Genomic DNA, 24,459 nt, shown 5'->3' with positions numbered 1-24,459 from the left:
TATTCGCAATATCCAGATTGCAATTTCAATTTCTTGCTTGTTCTTCATTGCTTGCGGGAAATAGACCCTCTTATGTAGGGTGGGACCCTAATCAGCCGATCTTTTACGAAAGGAGCGGATCCCGTGAAGAACACGAGGAACACAAAGAGGGGAACGAGGGAAAACACAAGGGGGAACACGAGAGGAACACTCAAACTAACGAGAACAAGTCACACATGGGCTAGATCCTTGAGTACATGAAGTAAGATACACGATCCACGATCAACTAGGGACAATACAAAAGGGTAACCGGTTCTTCTCCGTGAGGAGGTCTTGATGTTCTTCCCTAAAGAGGGGTCTTGAATACGCTTGGGGGATCTTCTCCGGTGGAGGCTCGAATCTCCGAGGAGAAGGTAACCAAGTGAATGAGCAAAGCTCTCACACAAAATATGAGCTAATCCTTTGCTAACCCTTGTACGGAGCTAAGGGACAAGTATATATAGTCCAAGGGGTAAGTTGGGGGGATACATGGGGTGAAACCCCTGTCGCTGCACGTAGGCAGGGCGGTTGTACAGGTCATGGGGGCGGTTGTACCGCTGGGAGCTCAGGTACTGGTTCTTGGAGGCGTTTCTGGATGTGCTCGGCGGTTGTACCGGTGCCAGGGGTGGTTGTACCGGTCAGGTGGTTGTTGCAGGGATAAACATGTGTTGTACCGGCCTTGCACCGCTTGATGTCAAAAGCTTGACCGGTAGTCGACTAGTGGTCCAGCGGTTGTACCACCCAGGCGGTAGTTGGGTGGTGCATGGGCGGTTGTTCCGGGACTTCTGGGCTGGGATGATGTTCTTCATTCTCTTTATGTCCTTCTCGCATCATGACTTCTCCTTGGTTGCTTACATGGCACCTAAGCACACAAAGCATCTCTGTTTAAGGTAGTAGCCATGTCTCAAGTTGGTAAAAGGGAAGTTCAACAAGGAGAGAGTTAACCTCGTTCTCAATGGCTCTCGCACGGGCTCTTGTCATTGGTCAAAGTGGTGTCGTGGGAGATGTAGGTAGGTCCATGGGGATGACCTTGGGATTCTCCGCATCATCTCCCCTCCCTTGGGGAAGATCCGTCCTCGGATCGAATTCTTCATCACCATGGAAAGGCGAGAGGTCATTGACATTGAAGATATCGCTCACGTTGTACTTGTCACGGGGGAGGTCGATCTTGTAAGCGTTGTCGTTGTAGCGTGCGAGCACCTTGAAGGGTCCGTCCGCTCGTGGTCGAAGTTTGGACTTGCGTTCTTGGGGAAAGCGGTCCTTGCGAAGGTGTAGCCACACGAGGTCTCCAATGTTGAATATCATAGGGTGCTTGTTGACGTTGAGCTTGGTCGCAAGGCGTTGTACTTGGCGCTCGATGGTGTTTCTTGTATCTTCATGAACCTTCTTGAGATGGGTCGCTCATGCACTTGCGTCCAAATTGATTCGCTCTTGGAGTGGTAGAGGTAGAATATCCAATGATGACAAAGGGTTGAATCCGTAGACGACCTTGAAAGGGGACTTGCCGGTTGTTGAGTGTCTTGCTCGGTTGTAGGCGAACTCGGCGATGGGTAGACACTCCTCCCACTCCTTGATGTTCTTCTTGATGAGTACTCGAAGTAGAGCGGAGAGTGTGCGGTTTGTCATCTCCGTTTGGCCGTTGGTTTGAGAATGGTACGCCGTGGAGAATAGTAGCTTGATTCCGAGGTTGGCACATAGGGTCTTCCAAAAGTAGCTAAGGAACTTGTAGTCACGGTCCGAGACGATGGTCTTTGGCACACCATGGAGACGCAATATTTCCCTACAAAAGAGATTAGCAACATGTGAAGCATCGTCTATCTTGTTGCAAGGAATAAAATGTGCCATTTTTGAGAAATGGTCCACAACGACAAATATGGAATCTTTCCCATTTCGAGTCCTAGGCAAACCAAGTACAAAGTCCATGCTAATGTCTTCCCATGGTTGGTATGGAATTGGTAGAGGCATATAGAGGCCATGAGATTGAGCTTTGGACTTAGCTTTGCGACATGTAGAACATCGGTTGGTGAAACAATTGACGTCCCGAAACATCTTGGGCAAAAGTAGTTCTTCGAGAGCGTGGCGAACGTCTTGTTGCGGCCGAAATGTCCCATTAAGCCTCCTCCATGCGATTCCTGCAAAAGCAACAAACAAAGAGATGACTCGTGGATGTAAAGTTTGTTAGCTCTCATAAGATAGCCATGTTTGATGTAATAGCGTTCCCAAGATGTATTCGACAAACACTTGGCATAAGGAGTAGCAAAAGTTGCATCATGCTCATACAAGTCTTTGATATGGTCGAAGCCAATGACATCTAACTCAAGTTGCGTGACAAGCATCCATATGCGGGAAAGAGCATCCGCTACGATGTTTTCTTTACCCTTGATGTACTTGATGACATAAGGAAAAGACTCAATAAATTCACTCCATTAAGCATGACGCTTGTTCAACTTGGTTTGACCCTTAATATACTTGAGGGTCTCATGATCGTCATGAATGATAAACTCATGGGGACGAAGGTAATGTTCCCATTGATGCAAAACGCGGACTAAAGCATATAGCTCTTTGTCATAGATGGGGTAATTGAGTTGCTCTGCGGAAAGTTTCTCACTAAAGTAAGCTATGGGGCGCTTCTCTTGCGTTAACACACATCCTATGCCATTACCACTAGCATCGCAATGAATTTCAAAAGGTTTGTCGAAGTTGGGTAAAGCAAGCACGGGAGCATGAGTGAGCAAATTCTTAAGCTCATTGAATGCGGTATCTTGGGATGGTCCCCAAACAAAAGGTGCATTCTTCTTGCTCAAAGCATGCAAAGGCGAAGCAATGGTGCTAAAATCCTTCACAAAGCGACGATAGAAACCCGCAAGGCCATGAAAACTACACACTTGATGCAAGTTGGTTGGTTGCGGCCAAGTCTTAATAGCATTGATCTTGGACTCATCAACATGAACACCCTTATAAGAAACAACAAAACCCAAGAAAATGAGCTTATCAACACCAAAAATACATTTCTCCATATTAGCATAGAGGCGCTCTTTTCTAAGAGTTTGCAAAATGGTGCGGACATGGGTGACATGCTCTTTGATAGATTTGCTAAACACAAGAATGTCATCAAAGTAGACCACAACAAATATACCAATGTAAGGGCGAAAGACATGATTCATAAGGCGCATAAAAGTGCCCGGTGCTTCCGAAAGACCCATGGGCATGACTAACCACTCATACAAACCAAACTTGGTTTTGAAGGCGGTTTTCCATTCATCACTATCTTGTATGCGGATTTGATAGTAACCACTCTTAAGATCAATTTTGGAAAATATAGTGGCACCGCTAAGCTCATCAAGCATATCATCTAGGCGTGGAATGGGATACCTATAGCGAACGGTGATAGCATTGATAGGTCTACAATCGGAGCACATGCGAAAACTACCATCATGTTTTGGCACAAGAATGACCGGAATGGCACAAGGGCTCAAACTTTCACGCACATGTCCGTGGTCCATGAGATGCTTTACTTGCCTTTGTATTTCTTTTGTGTCGTCGGGGTTGACACGGTATGGAGCTTTGTTCGGAAGAGGTGCTCCGGGGATGAGGTCGATTTGGTGCTCAATGCCTCATAGAGGAGGTAGACCCGGAGGTAGCTCATCGGGGAAAACATCTTGAAATTCCTGCAAAAGAGAAGACAACACTAGAGGAAGAGTGTGAGAAGTGTTAGTTTGTCGTGCATTGTCCTTGCACACGAGGACGTAGTGTAGGACACTAGATGGGTTCTCACACACTTCTCTTATCTCATGTTTGGTGGCAAATAGAACTAGGTTCTTGTTTTCGCTCATTGTGGAGGCACTCAATTTTGGCTTGTGGCGCTCACTCTCTTTTTGGTGGCTCGCTTTCTCACTATGATCTCCACGATGGGTGGCTTGCTTGTCGGCGATCACTTGACTTGGAGACATTGGATGGAGGACGTACTCCTTGCCCTTCATCTTGAAGATGTAGAGGTTCATTCGGCCGTTGTGGACACCTCCTCTATCGAATTGCCAAGGCTGTCCTAGGAGAAGATGACAAACGGTCATAGGAACGGCGTCGCACTCCAAGGTGTCTTTGTAGGCGCCGATTTTGAAGGAGACTTGTACTCGGTGCTCGACTTGGATGGTGCCGGAGTCACTAAGACATTGAACTTTGTTGGATGTGGATTCTTCGTCTTGGGCAATTGGAGCTTGGAGCAAAGTTCTTCACTTGCGAGATTATGACAACTCCCTCCATCGATGATGACCTTGACGGATCGTCCATTGATGCCGGCCTTGGTGTGGAATATGTGGCATCATTGGTTTTCTTCTTGGTGATGTTGGAGAGTCAAGACTTTGGAGACAACAAGTGCGGGGCTTGAGTCTTCATCGCAAAAGACTTGTTCTTCTTCATTGTTCACCTGGCGGTGCATGGCGACTTGCTCAAGGGCTTCCATTTCTCCTTCACTCATGGAGTCATAAGTGCCATCGTCGTTGAAGACCAAGGTTCGCTTGTTGGTGCACTCGTAGGACTTGTGGCCTCGGCCTCCGCAAGTGAAACACTTGAAGGAACTCGTCTTGACGGTCTCACCGGTTGGGGTTGATGATGATGAAGCTCTCGGCTTGAAGTTGCTAGTAGGAGGATGGCTTGTAGTTGACGAAGCTTTCTTGGAAGTTGACTTGTCGATGTTGGAAGTAGAAGGTCTTGTAGTCGGTGTTGGAGTCGTTGAAGCTTGGTTGTTGGAGAAGCCGTAGGACTTGGATGAGAACTTGGCATACTTCAAATCATCTTGCACTTGGTGTTCCTCTTTGGTAGCTTGGTGCACTAGCTCGATGAGATTTGAGTATGGTTGGAAGTCGGCGATCTTCTTGATGGCATGATTGAGTCCATTCAAGAAATGTGCCATTGTTTGCTCATCATCTTCCATGACATTGGCTCTTATCATTGAAATCTCCATCTCCTTGTAATATTCTTCAACGGTCTTTGTTCCTTGCTTGAGTTGTTCGAGTTTCTTGAAGAGGTCGCGGTTGTAGTTGGTAGGTACGACGCATGCTCTCATGACATCCGTCATTTGTGCCCAAGTAGTGATGGGTGGTTCACCTCTTGCCTCTCGGTGCTCTATGATTTGTTCCCACCAAATGAGCACATAGTCTTGGAACTCAAGGGATGCCATTGCGATCTTCTTCTCTTCGTTATAATTGTGCAAACGAAAGATCTTGTCAATCTTCAATGCCCATGAAAGGTACTCTTCGGGATCGTTTCTTCCGTTGAACTTGTGCATGGTGAACTTGAGTTTGCCATAGCGTTGCTCTTCATTGTGTTGGGGTCAGGGATGAGGACGCCCATGTTGTTGATGATTGTGCAACTCGTGGTGCTCTTGGCGCGGAGGGTTGTTATCGTCATGTTGTTCTTGTCGTGGAGGATCTCCATTGTCTTCATGCTCTGGATTGACTTGTTGTTCTTGGCGAGCTTGTGGAGGAGCTTGTCGAGCTCGAGGAGGAACTTGACGATGCACGCGAGCTTGAAATCTTCGTTCTTGAATTTCTTCACGAAGTGCTTCCTCTTGTTCACGGGCTTGTCGGCTTCGGTCGGCAAGAGATCGACTCGAATCGCGTAGAGCTTGTTGCGCCGCAAGTGCTTGAGCGTCACGGAGTTGTTGTTCTTGAAGTTGTGCCTCGGCATCTTGGGCATTTTGGTGTAGACGTGCTCACTCTTCCTCTTCATGTTGGCGTTGTCGTTGCCGTTCTCGTGCAAGCGCAAAGGCCTCTTGAGTTTGACGTTGTCAGCGCTCTTGAGAGTCGGTGTCTCGTAGGGGATTGAGGCTTGCTTGATGGTCGGTGCGCGCGGCTCGGCGAAGAGTGTTTGATGTCGGTGTACTTGAGCCGGAGAGGGTGAAGTCGGAGTGGCGGCTTCAACGGCTCCTTCTTGAAGTGGAAGACGAGCGGTTGAGCAACAAAGCACGAATTTCGTCCATCCTGGCATCATTCTCTTGCTTGTGATCATCGAGCTTGTGGTCGAAGTACTCCCTTGTACGCTGCTCGAAAAGTCGCAAGTCTGCGGCAAGGTTGTCGATGCGTTCACTCATAGCTTGTTGCTCTTGATGCAAAGCACGTTGTGCACCAAAGAGGTGACTCTTGGTGACGAAGGAGTTCATGTCGTCGTCTTGCTCCATGAAGAGTGGGTTTGTAGAAGTACTTGGCCTATCCATCATTGCAAGACAAATGTGAGTGGTAGAAAGAGAAGAACGAGTACCAAATGTACCTTGACCGAAGTTGAAAGTGGATCGAGGATCACTCCAATGTAGGACAAGGAAATAGCACAATTGGTACGAGTTCTTGTCGGTTTCTCACATCTACACAAGTAAAAGCTTTTGGTGGAGCTTGGTTAGGATGGTGGCACAAAATTTGATGCAATTGTAAGTGAGCTTCAATAATATTGGAAAAGATTCGCAAGATGCAATGTAACAAGTAGACCAAGCATATAAGGTACACAGAAACACACGCGCAAAAAGATAAGTGGGGTTGTGCAACCAAGGGTGAGCCAAAATGTGGAATCCACAAAAATGCTCTTGTTGAACAACACTATAGAGACGCTAGCACGATTGCACAATAGGCAGATACAAGAACTTGTGCACAACCTACTTAGCAAAAATGCAACGACTTCTATCCCAAATATTCTGTATGCAAGGTGTTGCTATGATATGATCCAAGACAATCTTAATGTTGTCAGATGCTATGGTTCTTGCTTAAAAGCTCTTTTCTTATCTTTTCTATTTGCTTAAAAGCTTGTTTGGCTCTTTGATGTTTGAGCTCTTTTCTCATGCAATGCTTGACGAACCAAGATAGCAAATGAGTATGTGATGACAACTTTGTGACACAAGAGATGATACCAATATATGCAACAATGATGTATGTATGCTATGGGGAGTATGATCACTAATGTGCACAAGTCTCGTTGCCGGCAATACTCAAAGGCTAGTCTCGATGGGTAAGTACCGCAAAGGAGTAAGGCTATGATGGCTATTAATGTAATGGCAAGAATGATGTATTACATTACCAAGATGAATTTACCGTTCTTGCTTCGGTATGGTGTCAAAATGGTGGCACAAATACCAAGTTGTAGTCGAGGTTGTCGTTGTTGATGACGTGTCCGTGGCGAAGATGAGCGGCGATGATGTCGATGTCGAACCGTACCTAAATAGGCGAAACACAAAAGGATACGATACCGCGACTCAAATTCTCAAACCTCGAAGTGGCAACACGTGTCGGAGTGCGAAACGGGCACAATGGTGGTAGTATGCGGAAGTGGTGATGGTGTATAAGTGGTGGACGCAAAGATGCCAATCGGTTTTGACTGAAACTGGGTGGGGCGGTAGTACCGCTTGGTACTTTAGCGGTAGTTCCACTCGTGGGGACGGTAGTACCGCAGGGGTCGGGAAGATCGCAAGATCTGGATCGGGGTGGTTTTTGGGGCGGAAAAGGATGATTTTGAGGTCAAAATTCGAGTGATTTCATGGATGGAAGGTGGAGAAAAATGGGAAGATGCTAGATCCACTTGAATCCAAGCAAATCCACGGATCAAATCCAACAAAACATCAACACACCAACAAGTCACAAAAAAAATTTGGGGCTATTTTTGGTTGGGAATTTTCGAATTAGTACGAAAAACAACAAAACAAGGCTAGAAACACAACGGGGAGGCTCCAAAATCGTGATCAAGTTGGCTCTGATACCAACATGATGTAGGGTGGAACCCTAATCGGCCGATCTTTCATGAAAGAAGCGGATCCCGCGAAGAACACGAGGAACACAAAGAGGGGAATGAGTGAAAACACAAGGGGGAACACGAGAGGAACACTCAAACTAACAAGAACAAGTCACACATGGGCTAGATGCTCGAGTACATAAAGTAAGATACACAATTCACGATCAACTAGGGACGATACAAAAGGGTAACCAGTTCTCCGTGAGGAGGTCTTGATGTTCTTCCCTAAAGAGGGGTCTTGAATCCGCTTGGGGGATCTTCTTCGGTGGAGGCTCGAATCTCCGAGGAGAAGGTAACCAAGTGGATGAGCAAAGCTTTCACACAAAATATGAGCTAATCCTTTGCTAACCCTAGTACGGAGCTAAGGGATAAGTATATATAGTCCAAGAGGTAAGTTGGGGGGATACATGGGGTGAAACCCCTGTCGCTGCACGTAGGCAGGGCGGTTGTACAGGTCATGGGGGCGGTTGTACCGCTGGGAGCTCGGGTACTGGTTCCTGGAGGCGTTTCCGGATGTGCTCAGCGGTTGTACCGGTCAGATGGTTGTGGCAGGGATAAACCGGTGTTGTACCGGCCTTGCACCGCTTGATGTCAGAAGCTTGACCGGTAGTTGACCGTTGGTCGAGCGGTTGTACCGCCTAGGCGGAAGTTGGGCGGTGCATGGGCGGTTGTTCCGGGACTTTTGAGTTGGGATGATGTTCTTCATGCTCTTGATGTCCTTCTCACATCATGACTTCTCGTTGGTTGCTTACATGGTACCTAAGCACACAAAACTGAACGATGAATTCTTAGCGGTGATCTGAATAAGTCAAGAAAGATTAAAGGGGGGAAGGGATCTGTTGTTTATTTGGAAAGGAGGAAAGAAATCTGCACGTAAATCGAAGAGATGTGGTTGTTTTCACGTTTGGAAGAGTGAGAGAAAAGGAAAGCTCCGGATATTCTTTTTACGTACGATTTTGTGCTATATGGAAGGACTTCTACTTGGGACGTTGACATAAAAAAGTTGTTCGGTTTGGAGTCCTTGCTCTTCACGTTTTTGGAAACCAAGTAAAAGAAAGTGCTAACCGATTTGTGTGTTTGGAAAGAGAGCAAAAGAAAAAAGGCAAGAAGAGAGAGTTTGGAAAGGAATCAAAGAGATAGATAAAGGGAGATCTGATTGGTAAAAAAAAGGGAAGGAAAGGAAATAAAAGAGGGAGTAGTACTGTAATTGGCTGATTCGCTTGGTGGTGTCTAAGTTTTGGAATTTCCTTGGCGAAAATAAAGGAGAAAAAGGGCAGCCATCTTGCAGAGAAAAAAGGCAAGTCGGATCAGATCCAGGCACATTTATTGAAAAAAAAAGAGTTGAGTACGTTTTGGAGAGAGAGAGTTCAATTAGGAAAGGAATAAAACAAAGAAGGAAAGACCTGACCGGTTTTGCAGGTTTGCATCGGTTAACAATAAAGTGCAGATCTGTTTCCAAGTTTGGAAGGTATTCAAAGAGAAGAAAAAAGGGCAAGTCTAATCAGCCAAAAAAGAGACGAGGAATTAAAAGAAGAAGTAGAGGGAGACTAAAGGAAGGAGATTGAAAAAGAAAGGAAAGTGCACGTGGAATTTGCCTAGGTCCTCACGTTGGAGTTCAAAAAGTCTGTTGGCTGATTCGGTTGTGTTTCCTAAAAAGAAAAACAGCATATGCAGTTTTTTTCTAGGAGAAAGGAATTAGGAAAGAAAGGAAACAAAAGGTTCAGGTGCTATCAATTTGCATAGGGAGTAGTAGGCCTTTTGGTTTAACAAAAAAGAGGGTGGTTGTGTGCCGCACTACAGAGAGATAGATCATCAGGACAGAAAAAAAATCAACCTTTTCAGTACGCCCATTTTTTCTAGTTGCTTCCTGCTTATGCATGCACATCCGTTTGTCAAGTTGTTACGTGAATCCCTCTTTGTCTTAGGCTCGCGTCTCTAGTACAGTCTAGCCTAGGACCAGCACTCGACCACTTTGAACGAATGTTCATCTTGCATTAATTAATGTTGTTGTAGCATTTTTTTCACATATATAAAGCCAACCCAGCTCCACATATTTGTACACCATGTATCCATACGTTCAACTGGCAATCGCTTTACCCAACTTTTGGTGTTACGTGACACCGTTGGTCGCCGATCACCGCCTGCTGCATGGTAAGAACTTATAAGACATTGATATTTGCTTTACTGTGAGCATTTTATCACCCCATCCTAGTAGTTATAGGAACATTATTTTTGGATTTTGTTTCTTGTTTCTACTAATCATGACAAGATCTAGAGTCAATTCATGGGCTTTGTCGATCACGGGAGACGTGCCACCACCTATGCAAATTCCACAACGATCACGAGAGGTGCATAAACATCCAAATGCACATGATCAGGTTAATTTTCCTACACCATCATTTAATGGCCGTTTTAGACCTGCTTTATATATTGAATGGGATTTTGACATAAATAATATATTTGCTTCCCATAATTTTGATGAACGTAAAAAAGTTAATGTTGCGGTTGGTTCTTTCACTGGTTATGCTTTAGTTTGGTGGAGTGAATATTGTCGGTTACACCCTGATTATATACCTATTACTTGGGATGATTTGAAACTTTCCATGCGACATACATTCGTCCCCGCTTATTATACTCGTGACATGATTAAAAAGTTGCAGCATTTAAAAAAAGGTAGTGACACTGTAACGAAATATTATGATGATTTACAAACTATCTTGTTGCATTCCTCTTTAGAAGAAACTGAAGATGATTTTATGGATAGATTTTGGGGAGGATTAAACTATGACATTCAGGAGATACTAATGCATGAACAGTGTTATCCTATGGACCGTTTGTTTCATCTTGCTTGTAAAGCTGAACAGGAGATAACAAGACGTATTGCCTAGAAGACAAACAAGTGGAAGGTGCAAATCCCAAGAGTTGCGACAGTTGTTCCTTCCACCACTGCGCCTACTATGACAACAACATCCATTGTTGTGAGCACTACTTCACCTCCACCACATGACCTATCGCCACCTATAGTGCCTACATCATCTGAGTTAACCATAATAGGTAATGACAAAGGTATTAATCTTCCACCTCCACATGAGTATAATTAGTGCCTTGTTAATTTAAATGCACCATGCGATGAGCTACCTACTACTTTCATCATACCAGCTATTTTAGAGGACTCTGTTGATGATTTGACTTTGCCATGTGATCAAACAATTTTGAGTGAACCCATTGAATTTACTATTGATGCGAAAGAACCATGTGAATCAGGGAATAACTCAAATTTGGATCAAATACGTTTGAAAATAATTGTGCCAATGTTTAATCATTTTGATATGACCTCTACTCTTGGTGATGGTTCATCAATGTTGGTCTCGTTTAATGAAAAGCACTGTCAATCTTTTGATATGAATAAGAGCTTCACTTATATGTGCAAACTGAATTGCAATATTTTCATGCCTTTGACTTCTTGTGATAATATATTGGCTTTATATTTCATGACTTTCGAAGGGTGCTCTTATATAACCATGTCACATGTTCCCCAACTGAGATCAGGAAAAATGGATGACATATACATATACAATGTGTACACCTTGTCTCTTTTGTTAGCCACATTTCAGACTAAGCAACGCCGAGGACGACTTTGTTTCCAAGAAGGGGAGGATGATGATGACATGGCTACCGCAGTTACACCCATATCCCCTGCTACCTCTTGGAACAATTGCTAGGGCTCGCATATGCCAATTAAATTATCAGGTACTTTCGTTTCTTGGTAATGTTTCTAGTGTTCATGAGAATATGATGCTGCCTAACTTAGATACATTTGTGTTGCTTGCAATGGAAGGGCCTAGCACGGACAAGAAGGATGAACATTGGAGCATCGTCAAGCACAGAGATGAAGGTGCGTGCAAAGAGAACAAGAACAGAGGTTCAAGTGGAGATTTCCAGACTTTGAAGCCACCATGATGGCATACAAGAAGATGGACGAAATATACAAGATGGCCTTTCATAAATTTCATCCATAGCTTATTATTGGTGTTGCGCCACCTTATATTGGGCCAGGCCCATGTAATCTATTTTTAGAGTCCATATTGTAGGGGGAATGACTTAGGAGGTGTTTTAGTCCCACCTTGCCTAGGGTGGAAGAAATCCCCTCTCATTTCCCTATAAATATAGCCCTTAAGGCATCGTTTAGACTTGGGATTTGTTTAGTAAAAATTTAGCCATTGCAACTTTGTGTTCTTCGTTTGTGTCCAATGACCAGACCAAGACTGCTTACAGATCCCCACCATTATCAATACTTCATATATATTCGCAATATTCAGATTGCTTTATCATATTCTTGTTCGTTCTTCGATTGCTTGCAGGAATAGACCTTCGTGGTCAGGCTGACCATGCTTCCGGCATCGTCAGTAACCTCAGGAGATTGGTTTAGCGATTGCTAAGGCGCAACGTCGTGCACGTTTGTAGTCGGATTGTCAAAGTCGACTCCACCAAATCGATTGTTATCATCTCATTGAAAGATCGGGACACCCCGCCCCTATCAGTCCTCGCCCAATCACTCTGGTAAGTCTTCAAGGTAGACTTCCAAACCTTCACAGACTTCGTTCACCGGCAATCCACAATGACTCTTTTATACTCAGAATGCGACGCCTAACCGGCTAGAGGATTCATAGTCCTCAAGTGCAACAAGTCTTCAGATCATGCGGACAGAAAGACTTCAGTGATGCCTAACACTCTTTGGCTTTGGGTGTTTTGGGCTTTGTCCTCACAAGGTTCTCTCTCTCAAATTCTTTGGAGGTGGGTTGCTCTCAAACGACAAAAGCCATGCACTAGCTCTGAGCAGCCACCAATTTATGGTGTAGGGGGTGGGCTATTTAAAGCCAGGAGGGAACCCGACCTGATTTGTCCAAAATGACCCTGGGTCACTAAGGAAATGACATGTGTCCAACGGTCAGATTTCAAACAAACGCGACAGCTTGACTTGGGCTACAAGTAAAGCTGACTCATCCAGCTCTGGATAAGATTTGCTCTCATTGTCTTCACTCGAAGACATAGGATTTGGTTGAGCATCACTTTAGTCACTCTGACTTTGTTCACTTGGACCACACTTAACAGTACCGTGGTTCCTATGACTCAACAAAGAAGAAAAGGAAACTACAAAACAACTATGTCTTCGCACTCCATAGTCTTCATGTGAATGTCTTCTCATGTCATAATGTTCATTGTGAATATCTTCACAGACGACCATTGTCTTCAATGTCTTCACACATTTTTAGGGCTCATCTTTGGTAGGTAAATCGAATCAATATGGGACTACTACCTGTGTTATCCAGCAATTCTCACAAACACATTAGTCCCTGAACCAAGTTTGTCATCAATACTCCAAAACCAACTTAGGGTGGCACTAGATGCACTTACAGGTACCCACACACCTCTCCACATTTGCAAATAAGGCCTTCCCTCATTCATCCTTTTCTCTCACAAGATAAACTACTCATACAAATGCATCCTGATGTTACGTGCAACGCACGGGCATCTTGCTAGTAAGAATGAAACAAACGACAAAAAAATATTGGATGGTGGTTCGAAGTCATGACCATGGACACAACGGACAAGGTGGCCTTGTATTGGTATGTTGAGTCGTCTGCTTTAACACACATGAGCTGGTGTGGTGATTATACACACACGCACGCATGCACACAAAGTGCATGCACGCAACACTCACACGAACACATGCAGCCACGCACGGCAACACTCACACGTACACACACAGCCACGCACGCACGCAACACTCACACGCACACACGCACGCATGCATGCACACGCAACACTCACACGCACACACGCACGCATGCATGCACACACCACACGACCAACACACACTGTCAAGCTCAAATGCTCAACATGCACGTGCATGCGCACACATCAGGCCTTGAGAGACACATACACAACCAGGTGGTTCCCGTGCACGGGTTGGAGTCTTGTCGCGCCTGCGTAAATTTGTGTTTAGCTGACCTTTTTCCAATGCAAACTGACAGGTGGGACCCACAAGGAACATGGTCAATTTAACTAGTCAATATAGTGCTACACAGACTATTTGGCCGGTCAACAGAGTGCAATACGAAGCTGAACCGTGAGCACGTGGCCGTATAATCACCGCAAAACGTATATAGTGACCATAATGAGCGTATTATGAAGTCCGCTGACTGTATTAAGCTTTTCTCTCTGTAGGCCGTCCAAAACTACATCTCTACACATTCTCGCATGTTACATATAACGACTATGCAATACAACAATACTACTACACACCAACACAATAAATTATATGTGTTTTTTAGTTTTACTAGATCTCATATTGTTACTTAATTATTCAGTTTGCAAACATTAAAATTGCCTTTGAAATGTATGGCCAGTATCATCTACTGCGTGGGAAAAATCCCGCCCTTTCCTATTTAATCGGGTTTGTATCGACAGATTGTGCCAAACAGCAAAACTATAGTAGTACTATAGTACAAGTAACAGTTCACTAGGCCGCTGTGTCGTGTAGTCCTCCGCCGTAAGACTAGAGCGCTCACTTTCATAAATGTTCTAGTCCCTTTCGCCGACATGTGGGACATCAAGCTACTGGATCCATGTCCCATACCCAAATACAGTGCAGAGCAGTAGGGGTGAAGCACCTCAGTCATGGCGCCAGCGTAGTGATGAGCAATGAGGCGTCAAATCACAAAGTTGCACCTTTTCCGCAGTTAAGTTGGAGGGACGAAGTAATAATGCTAAAAAAAGAAGTTGGAGGGATGAAGCAACCATCATTTCACTCGTTGCTAAATCCGTTTCTCCCTCATCTTCTTCATCTTAACCACGTGTTGCTTCTGCCGTTGTTCTGCCTCATGTGGGACGCGGATCGGCTTGGTAAAGCACTAACACGTGGGACCGCATGTTAGCAAAATGCCAGGCCAACGTCCTCTAATAGTATGAAACGTGCCTAGCCATCCTCCGACAAAATCACCTCCTTTTTACTAATCTTGATACTATAATTTTGTAGATCAATATAATTGAGATTTGTATAGATAGCACACAGGAGCAAAACCAAGTGGTGCGGTTAAGGGCATCCACAATGTGTAGCCAAATATGAAAATAGCTTTTGTCATCTATGGGAACCATTGTGGACAGTGCTGTCAAAGCCAAAAAGATGGAATCAAAGCTCCCTAATTGATTTATTGAAGGAATAGAGAAATGCAACGTCTCTCCTCTTTCTCCCGTGCTTGGACGCATGTATAGTATAGAGCACAGAGTCTACTGCCCTGTCCCTTTTATCACAAATCACAAAGCAGTGAGGAGTCAAATCACAAAGCACGGACAAAGCAGCCATCATTTCACTCTTTGCTGACTCTACTTCTCCATCGTCTTCTTCGAGAAACTACCTCACTACACTAAAGTTGAACGGACGACGCTATTGTGTAGTACCAGTACAATTATGCATCCTTTGGCTCACGGACATAATGGATGAAAATAAGGCGGTTGTATCGGCTTCCAAGCGGCACTTGTGAACGACTTACCGTGGTCTCCCTCAATGGTGTTCTCCGTCGAACGCACTTCGCCAAACCACAACGTTCGAGATATCATCGACATCACCGCAATGGGGAAGGAAGTCAAATAGTTACTACCTCAATTTTTATTGTACACAAGGCCAGTATATCAAAATTACAATTTGCAGAAGGCCACTAACACTAATCGAGGCAAAATTGATGGGGTTTGCCTTGTACTAGCAACCAAGGACATTAATATACCCATGCATGCATGCGGAAATGAGAAGGTTGGTTTGCATGGCGCTGCATTAATTAAGTGATGAGGAGTGAGATGGTTAGCTCTTTGGGCGTTGGAGAAAAAATACGCATTAATTGACACATCAAACGAGGACTTGTATCGATTAATCCCGCGAAGGAAAACCCCGCCTTTCTTTTTGAACCCTAGTACTCCTACGTACGTACTTGTATCCTGTTTGGGTCTAGGCCTTGCATTGCCATACTTCGCCACACATTTTTTGATGCGGAGCATCCCACGACTATCCCCATGGACGCCACCTCAACTATCCAAGCTCCAAATGGGCCCACGATAAGGGCTAGGGCACATGCTATTCAATCTGAGGTGACATCACTCCTACTTGAGTTTTCCCCCTCTTCAAGTGAGACATGGCTACTGCCTAAGTCCGAGATGCTATATGTGATCAGGTACAACACTCAAGACACCGGAGCCGAGGGCTGTAGAAGAAGAGACAGGCATCAACACTCTGGATCGCCCGGAACCTCTGGCCAGAGCCCGGAACTTACGGCCCCTGGACCTTCCGACCGACCCGGAGCTTCCGGCCGCCGATGACTTCGACCAGCCCAGGCGTGCCAACTCCAGGGTTAGCCCGGACCCCGTCCCGGACCTTCCGGTGCCTGAAACCTCCGGCCAGCCCGGACCTTCTGGCCCCCGGATGCCAACACATCTCCACCCGCGCCAACTCTCTGGTTAGGCCGGACCCTCCCCGGAACCTCCGGCGCCCGGAACTTCCGGCCTCGCCCGGAACTTCCGGCCCTGCCTGCGTGCAGCGACTTGGGCCGAGGCCCGTGTACCCTTTTGTCACCTAGACTATAAATACTCTTCTCCTACCTATGTTTTAGGGTTAGCAAAGAGATAGCTCATGATTGTGTGAGAGCTTTGCTCATCCACTTGGTTACCTTCTCCTCGGAGATCGCACCTCCTCGGAGAAGATTCCCCAAGCGGATTCAAGACCCCTCTTTAGGGAAGAACATCAAGACCTCCTCACGGAGAAGACCGGTTACTGTGTATTATCCCTAGTTGATCGTGGATCATGTATCTTACTCTATGTATTCGGGGATCTAGCACGTGTGTGACTATCTTGTTGGTTTGAGTGCTCCTCTCCTATTTCCCTTGTGTTTCCCCTCGTTTTTCCCTTTGTGTTCTTTGTGTTCATCGCGGGATTCCGCTCCTCTCGTGAAAGATCGGGCGATTAGGGTTCTACCCTACATCATCTTGGTATCAGAGCCACGTGGATCACGATTTCGGAGCATCTCTGTTGTGTTTCTAGCCTAATTTTGTGGTTTTTCATCCTAATCCGAAAATCCGCACCATAAAATAGCCCCAATTTTTTTTGTGATTTGTTGGTGTGTTGAAGTTTTGTTGGATTTGATCCATGAATTTTGTGTGTGGCTCGTAGATCCAGCCTCCCCACCCTTCTTTTCCACCAATTTCCTTGCTTTTCCCTGTGGATTTGTGTTTTTCCTCAAGTTTTTCTGCCCAAGTCCACGATACCCACTTCTCTGTTCTTGCCAGTTTCGCGACCACCGGACATTCCGGACACGCCCGGACCTTCCGACCCCCGGACCTTATGGCCATGCCCGGACCGTCCGGCCACCGGACCTTCCGGCCTCACCGGAACCTCCGGAACCCGGACCTTCCGTCTTTCCCGGACCTTCCGGCTTAGACAGAAAGTTCGCACATCTTCGACGATTTCCGCTACTTCGACAACTCCACCCACGGTGCAGCGGCATCTTCACCAACATACTGAAGACCGTGCACTACGACAACGACTACAATCTCATCCTTTTGAAACCTTCAACCGTAAGCAAGAACGGTAGCCTCATCTTGGTATTGGACATATCACTCTTGCCATTATATTGGTAGCCTTCATAGCCTCACTCCTTTGCGTTGCTTACCCATCGAGACTAGCCTTTGAGTATTGCTAGCAACGAGACTTGTGCACATTAGTTATCATACCTCCCATAGCATACATACATCATTGTTGCATATATTGGTATCATCCCTTGTGTCACAAAGTTGTTTCCGCATACACAATCACTATCTTGGTTCGTCAAGAATTGCATGTGAAAAGAGCTCAAACATCAAAGAGCCAAACAAGCTTTTAAGCAAAAAGGAAATATAAGCAAAGAGATTTTAAGCAAGAACCATAGCATCATGCAACATTAATCTTGGATCATCTTGGATCATATCATCGGAACACCTTGCATAGAACATACTTGGGATAGAAGTCGTTGCATTTTTGCTAAGTCGGTTGTGCACAAGTTCTTGTATCCGCCTATTGTGCAATCGTGCTAGCGTCTCTCTAGTGTTGTGATAGAGGCGAAGGTGTCCCGATGTTTCGATGAGATGGTGGCTATTGTTTTTGTGGGAGTCGACCTTGACGATCTGACTACGTACGTGCGAGACGCCGCGCCTTATCAATCGCTAAACCAACTTCCGAGGGGTTATTGACCACGCCAGAGCACGATCAACCTGACCACGAGGGTCTGTTTCCTGCGAGCAAACGAAGAACAAGTAAGAAACTGAGATTGCAATCTAGATATTGCGAATATAAGATGAAAGCTTTATTGATCAAGGTGGGGTTCTGTGACGTCTTGGTCTGGTCGTTGGACACAAACGAAGTACGCGAAGTTGCAGCTATGGTGAACTTTTAATCTAAACAAAACCCAAAGTCTAAACGACGCCCTAAGGGCTGTATATATGGAGGAAGAGGGGGGAATTTCGTGGCCCTTGGAGGAGGGGTCCGAAACCAACCCTAACTCTTGTTTCCTCACACATACGGACTCTAAAAATAGCCTATACTTAAGTATTTCGAAAATATATGGGCCTAGCCCAATAATAAGGTGACGCAGCACCTAAAATAGCCTCTAGACGAAATTTATGAAGTGGCATCTTGTATATTTCGTCCAAGGCTTCATGCACTCCTTATGGTGGCTTCAAAGTCTTGAAATCATCACTTGTAACTCTGTTCTTGATTCCCTTGCGCATGCCATCATCTCCATGCTTGATCTTGCTCCAAGGTTCATCTTTCTTGTCCAAGCTAGGCCCTTCATTTGTAAGCAAAACAAATGTATCCAATTTAGGCAACATCATATTCTCATGAACATTAGAATCGTTACCAAGAAACGAAAGTACCTGATAATTCAATTGGCATGCACGAGCTCTAGTAATTGGTCCAGTATGTATAGCAGCAGGGGTTGTGGGTGTAATAATGGTATTGATGTCCTCATCATGTTGTGCAACACGAGCATTTTACTTGTGTAGGCATGAGAAACAGACAAGAATTGGTACCAATTGATGCGGAGCATCCTACGATCATCCCCATGTACACTCGAGCATACGCCATTGGACACAAGGTGAACTCGCTCCTTTCTGAATGTTCCCTTTCCGCATGTAAGACATGGATGCTACTTCAAGCGCGGACCTTGTGCATACCCAGGTACACCCGAGGAGACCATGGAGAACCCAAGGACCAAGGCCAAGCGTGCGCGGAAGCGACGACGGAAGAAGACAGAGACAGCTCCAGGACCCGGACATCCGGCCCCAGGCCCGAACATCCGGCCACTAGAGACGACCACTACAACAACAGCCGCCAAGTGCTACAGGCCCCGGATATCCGGCGTCAACCCCGGACATCCGGCGCCTTGCCATGTCCCGGACATCCGGCCTCACCCCCAGAAATCCGGCACCGTCCAAACAAAGAGCAAAAAAGTCAGCTCCTCCAGCCCGGACATCTGGCCTGCCAACAAGGACATCTGGCTCTCCGTGAAGCCCCGAACATCCGGCCCGTCGCCCGGACGTCCGGCCTCCCCTGCCTCCACCTACGTTTTAGGGTCAGCATTGTGATAGCTCATTTGAGAGGTAGAGCTTTGCTCATCCATATCGGATCTACTCCACGAGAGAGACCGCGGCCCCTCTACGGAGAAGATCCACCTTGGATTCAAGACCCCTCACGGGAAGATCCCCTTGTGGATTCAAGATCTCCTCATGGAGAAGAACCAGTTACCTCTTGTATCATCCGTTGTTGACTTTTGATCTTGTATCTCCCTTTGTGTTCATGGATCTAGCGCATGTGTGATCATTCTTGTTGGTTTGAGTGTTCTCTCGTATTTCCCCTCATTTCCCCCCTCGTGTTCTTCATGTTCATCGCGGGATTCACTCCTTTCATGAAAGATCGGGCCACTAGGGTTCTACCCTACATCATCTTGGTATCTAGAGCCATGTTGATCACGATTTCGGAGCCTCCCCTCATAGTTTTCTAACCTAATTTTGTTGTGTTCTTCCCCAATTTCGAAAATCCCCACCAAAAATAGTCCCTAATTTTTTTGTGATTTGTTGGTTTGACGAAGTTTTGTTGATTTTGATCCATGGATTTTCTTGGTTTCAAGTGGATCTAGCATATCCCCAATTTTCCCCACTTTCCATCCACGAAATCCCATCAATTTTGCCCCCAAATTCATCTATTTCCGCCCCCAAATCGAGTTTTGATGTCCTGAACGAGATCGGGAATCATCGGGCCGGACATCCGGGCCATCGGGCCGGACATCCAGCTCGTGGAACATAAAACCCGCACGGTTCTGGACATCAGCCCCCGGATATCCAGCCCGCACCCCCGGATGTCTGGCCCCTGTACATTTCAGCTTTCCCATTTCACCGTTTTGTCCATAACTAATTCATCTGGATTCCGATTTTCGCGTTCTTTAGCTCGTTGAAAAGCTCTTGACATCCCCCTTCCAACAAAAATACTACCAACACCATTTGACTCAATCAAATATTTGGAACTTTGGCATCTTTGCCTAGGGCTTCCACCACAACCTCCACATAACCACGACCAACTTCTGCAACCTAACCAATTTTGTTCCCCATCGCATTAGTGGTTGCTTGAGGAGTGATTTGAGTCTCCTAAGGTGTCTAGGCTACTTAGGGACGGTTGCTTCTTCATCAACCACCACCACTACCGCATAGGCTTGACCACCATACACTTCCACCATCCCAACTTAACCCAATTTTGTTTGTGTTGTGAGTTGTGTCTCCTAAGGTGTTTCGGTTACTTAGGGACCGTGCTTCCAACTCCGACACCGTGTATAGTCCACCACCTGACTCTCGACTTCCGCATTGCGTACTCCATAACCCATCATTGCCATTTCCGCAATCCCATTGAGCTTCCGCAACCACCACTGCATTCCCGCTACCACCATTTGACATTTGAGATTTTGAGTTCGCGGTTTTTCCGTTTCCTAAGGTGTTTCGGCTACTTAGGGACGAGTCTCCATCATCTTGGTATCTCCATCAAGATCACCGCCACTCATCATCGCCAAGGACAGTAACCTCCATATCATCTTGGTATCATGGTATCCCTCCATTGTATATTTCCTTACCATTGCACTGATAACCCCTAGCCCATTTTGTGTTACTTGCCTATCGTGACTAGCCATTTGAGTATTGCCGGCAACGTTACTTGTGCACATTAGTGATCTACACCATACATTGCATACGTACCATATCATATCGGTATCATATCATCCCTTGTGCCTCAAGTTTGTTCCCGCATATACACAATAGCTATCTTGGTTTGTGCATTTTGCAAAGTGGCCATACAAAAAAAAGAATAAAGCTTTTAAGCAAAAGAGAAAGAGCAAAGAAGCTTGTAAGCAAGTGCCATAGCATCATACCCCATCGCATAAGATTGTCATATCCGATCATCTTGGATCATACCACCGGAACATCATACATATATAGCATACTTGGGATAGAAAGTTCATACATTTTGCATCTCATAGGTTGTGCACAAGTGTCGTATCCGCCTATAGAGCAATTGTGCTAGCGTCTCTCTTGAGTTGTGCAACACGAGCGTTTTTCGTGGATTCCACATTTTGTGCTCATCCTTGGTTGCACGACCCCATTTATCTATACGTGTGTGTGTTTCCGTGTGCCACCCATATTGCTATTGGTCTACTTGTTACACTTGCGAATTTGTGAATCTCTTTCAACATTATTGACTCTTGATAACATTTTGCATCAAATTTTTGTGCCACTATACTCACCGAGCTCCATCATAAGCCGTATTTGTGTAGGTGTGAGAAACTGACAAGAATTGGTACCAATTGTACTATTTCCTTGTCCACATTGGGGTGATCATTGATCCACTTTCAACTTCGGTCAAGGTACATTTGGTATTCGTTCTTCACTTTCTACCACTCACATTTTTCTCTTAGAGTGATGGATAGGCAAGGCATTTCATCTCCGGTCTTCCACAACAACGATAGCATGAACAACTACATCACCAAAGCGACAATCTTCGATCTACAATGACAAACCCAAGGTGCACGATCAAGATTGCGAGAGCGCATCGAGAACCTCTCCATGGAAATTCGCCTCTCCGAAGCGAGGAAAAGGGACTACATCGACAACAAGCTTTCCGCACAAAAGAAGGAGCAAGATGCAAGGATGGAGGAGATTCGGGCCTTGATCAAGTCTACTTCCCCTTTGTCATCTTCAAGGCGGCGGCGAGCACATCGATCCTCTTCGGAGCGCCCAAGCGATACAAGCGCAAGTCATCCACGTCCACATATCCATGGCGACCACCATCATGTTTGTGATCAACCTCGTCGTGAAGGGCAAGTCACCTCCAAGAAACATGTGCACGACGATGACGAACGACATCTAATACGAGCTCAAGTGCGACAACGCCAACATCATCATGACGATGCTCACGAAGCGCAAATGCACAAGTCCCTAGAAGCCCTACTTCACAAGTCCAAACTTCATGAGCAGAAGAGAAGACCGCGAGACGAGCACCACCAAGATGGCGCTATGGCTACTACCACCACCACTTTGGCATCTTCGCCAAGTGCTATCAAGGGATCTTCGCCTTTGGACGTACGGCATTTTCGCCTACTTCCCATGAGCTCCCTACATTGACGTCATCAATTACAAGGCGACCACCTATGAGCGAGGGCGACACTTCCATCTTCGGAAGCCCCTAAAGGAAAATGGCCGAGCATGGGAAATTCCCTTCGGTCATAGAGACGAGCTACGAGGTGCCACATCATATGGGCCTCCAACAACAAGGCGGTGACAAGAAGGTCGATCTAGGGCCATCCCCTTCGACCACGGCGACGAGCATGAACCTCTTCAACAACATGAAGACGGCGCCCATATTGGACTCATACTCCGAGTCAAGCTACGAGACCGCACATAAGACCTTATCTTTGGTCTTAGAGGAGAGTGATGATGTGCCATCTTCGGCCTTCATCCACGGCTACGACCACGACATGATTGAGCATGGAGACATTTGCACCTACATCTCTCCGACACCCACATATGAAGAGATGCCCCAATTCCCATGTGAGGAGATCCACCACCACATGAGTGACATGAGTGACTCCACCATATGTGACATTGAGTGCATTTACTATGAGAGGATGAGTGTGACCACCACTAGCCCCGCACTTGAGAGCATGCCACACATCCTATGTGAGGTTGAGCGCCATTTGAGTGACTCCACCAACCATATGAATGAGACCATCCAAGAGGGAGTGAGTGAGCCACAACACTTAGTGAGTGAGGTAGTTGAGACGGCATGTGAGGCCACTTTGATTTCTAACGACCTAACCTCTACTCCGAGTGTGTTTTCTTCTTTGGTGCTAGCTCTCCTACATGACGACATGCCTATCCTCGACGAGTCCATACCTCCAATGGAGACAACGATGGACATGGTGGAAGAAGATGTACCCCCACATGGTTCCATCAAGATGAAGATGACCAAGACTTGGTCTTCGACACCTCACCTACAACACATGAGCGATGCTCCAAAGGTAACATAGGTGATGGTGCTTCTCTTGTCCCACTAGTGGACTATTTTATGAATGATTTCTTGCATCATGTTGACACACCTATACCCATGCTTCATGCTAGTGCGACTTCTTCATGTCATGACTTACCTATTTATGATGAATATGATGACGAGCATGTCGAGTTGCCTAGTTGTGATGCTATGCTCCATAGGGTATCATGTGAAAATTCTTTTGGTCACATCATGTTTGACAATCCATTAACCTTGTCATATGCTATGAGTGAGATATCCCATATTGCATCATTTCAATCTCAACATAGTGACTATGCATGCCCCATTACCATAAATCCCATTTGCACTTATGGCATAGATGACGAGATGATGGTCATTGGCTTTTGTTTCTCTTGCGATGGTATTGCTATGCTTCCTTTACATGATTTGCGCAATTCATCTACTATGCCATGGCATGATCACATTGTTCCAAATATGCATTTTTGGGGATGTTGTCAATCTTCTCCATTTGATGTTTCCATTAATGCTCATGAGGAGACCCCCATAGTTTCCTCATACATATTAGGAGATTTTGATGCATTCCATACTTTGCATGATTCCCATAATTGCTTGCACCATATGCATTCCATGAATAACAATGCTCTACATATTTCTTCTGATGCATTACACAATTTGAGTCTCCAGTATGCTATACATAACAACAAACCTATGATGATGGATGACATGTTTCTATATCACGCATCTCATTTGTTTGAGCATTGGATATTTTGTGCTAACCAACACAAGCACGTGCACATCATGATGGATGATGTGTACATCTACCACGCACACACAATTTTTCCTTTGTCTTTGTTTTGTGTAGGTAATCATGCACAATCGTCAACCTCTCAATCCCAAGAGTTAACGAAACGAGCTCTTGAGAGCAAAGATGACTTGCGATCCCGTGAACTATCCTTACCACCGTTCCTTTCGCGCAATAACTACGTGCATCTCTCTCACTTGGCTCTCACACGGCTATGGGCTGCTCTCTTTCTCATTTTACCATG

The sequence above is a fragment of the Triticum urartu genome, chromosome 2A, assembly GCF_056163025.1.
Source record: "Triticum urartu cultivar PI428250 chromosome 2A, HENAU_Tu73, whole genome shotgun sequence".
NCBI lineage: Eukaryota > Viridiplantae > Streptophyta > Magnoliopsida > Poales > Poaceae > Triticum > Triticum urartu.
This window is presented reverse-complemented; position numbering follows the sequence as displayed.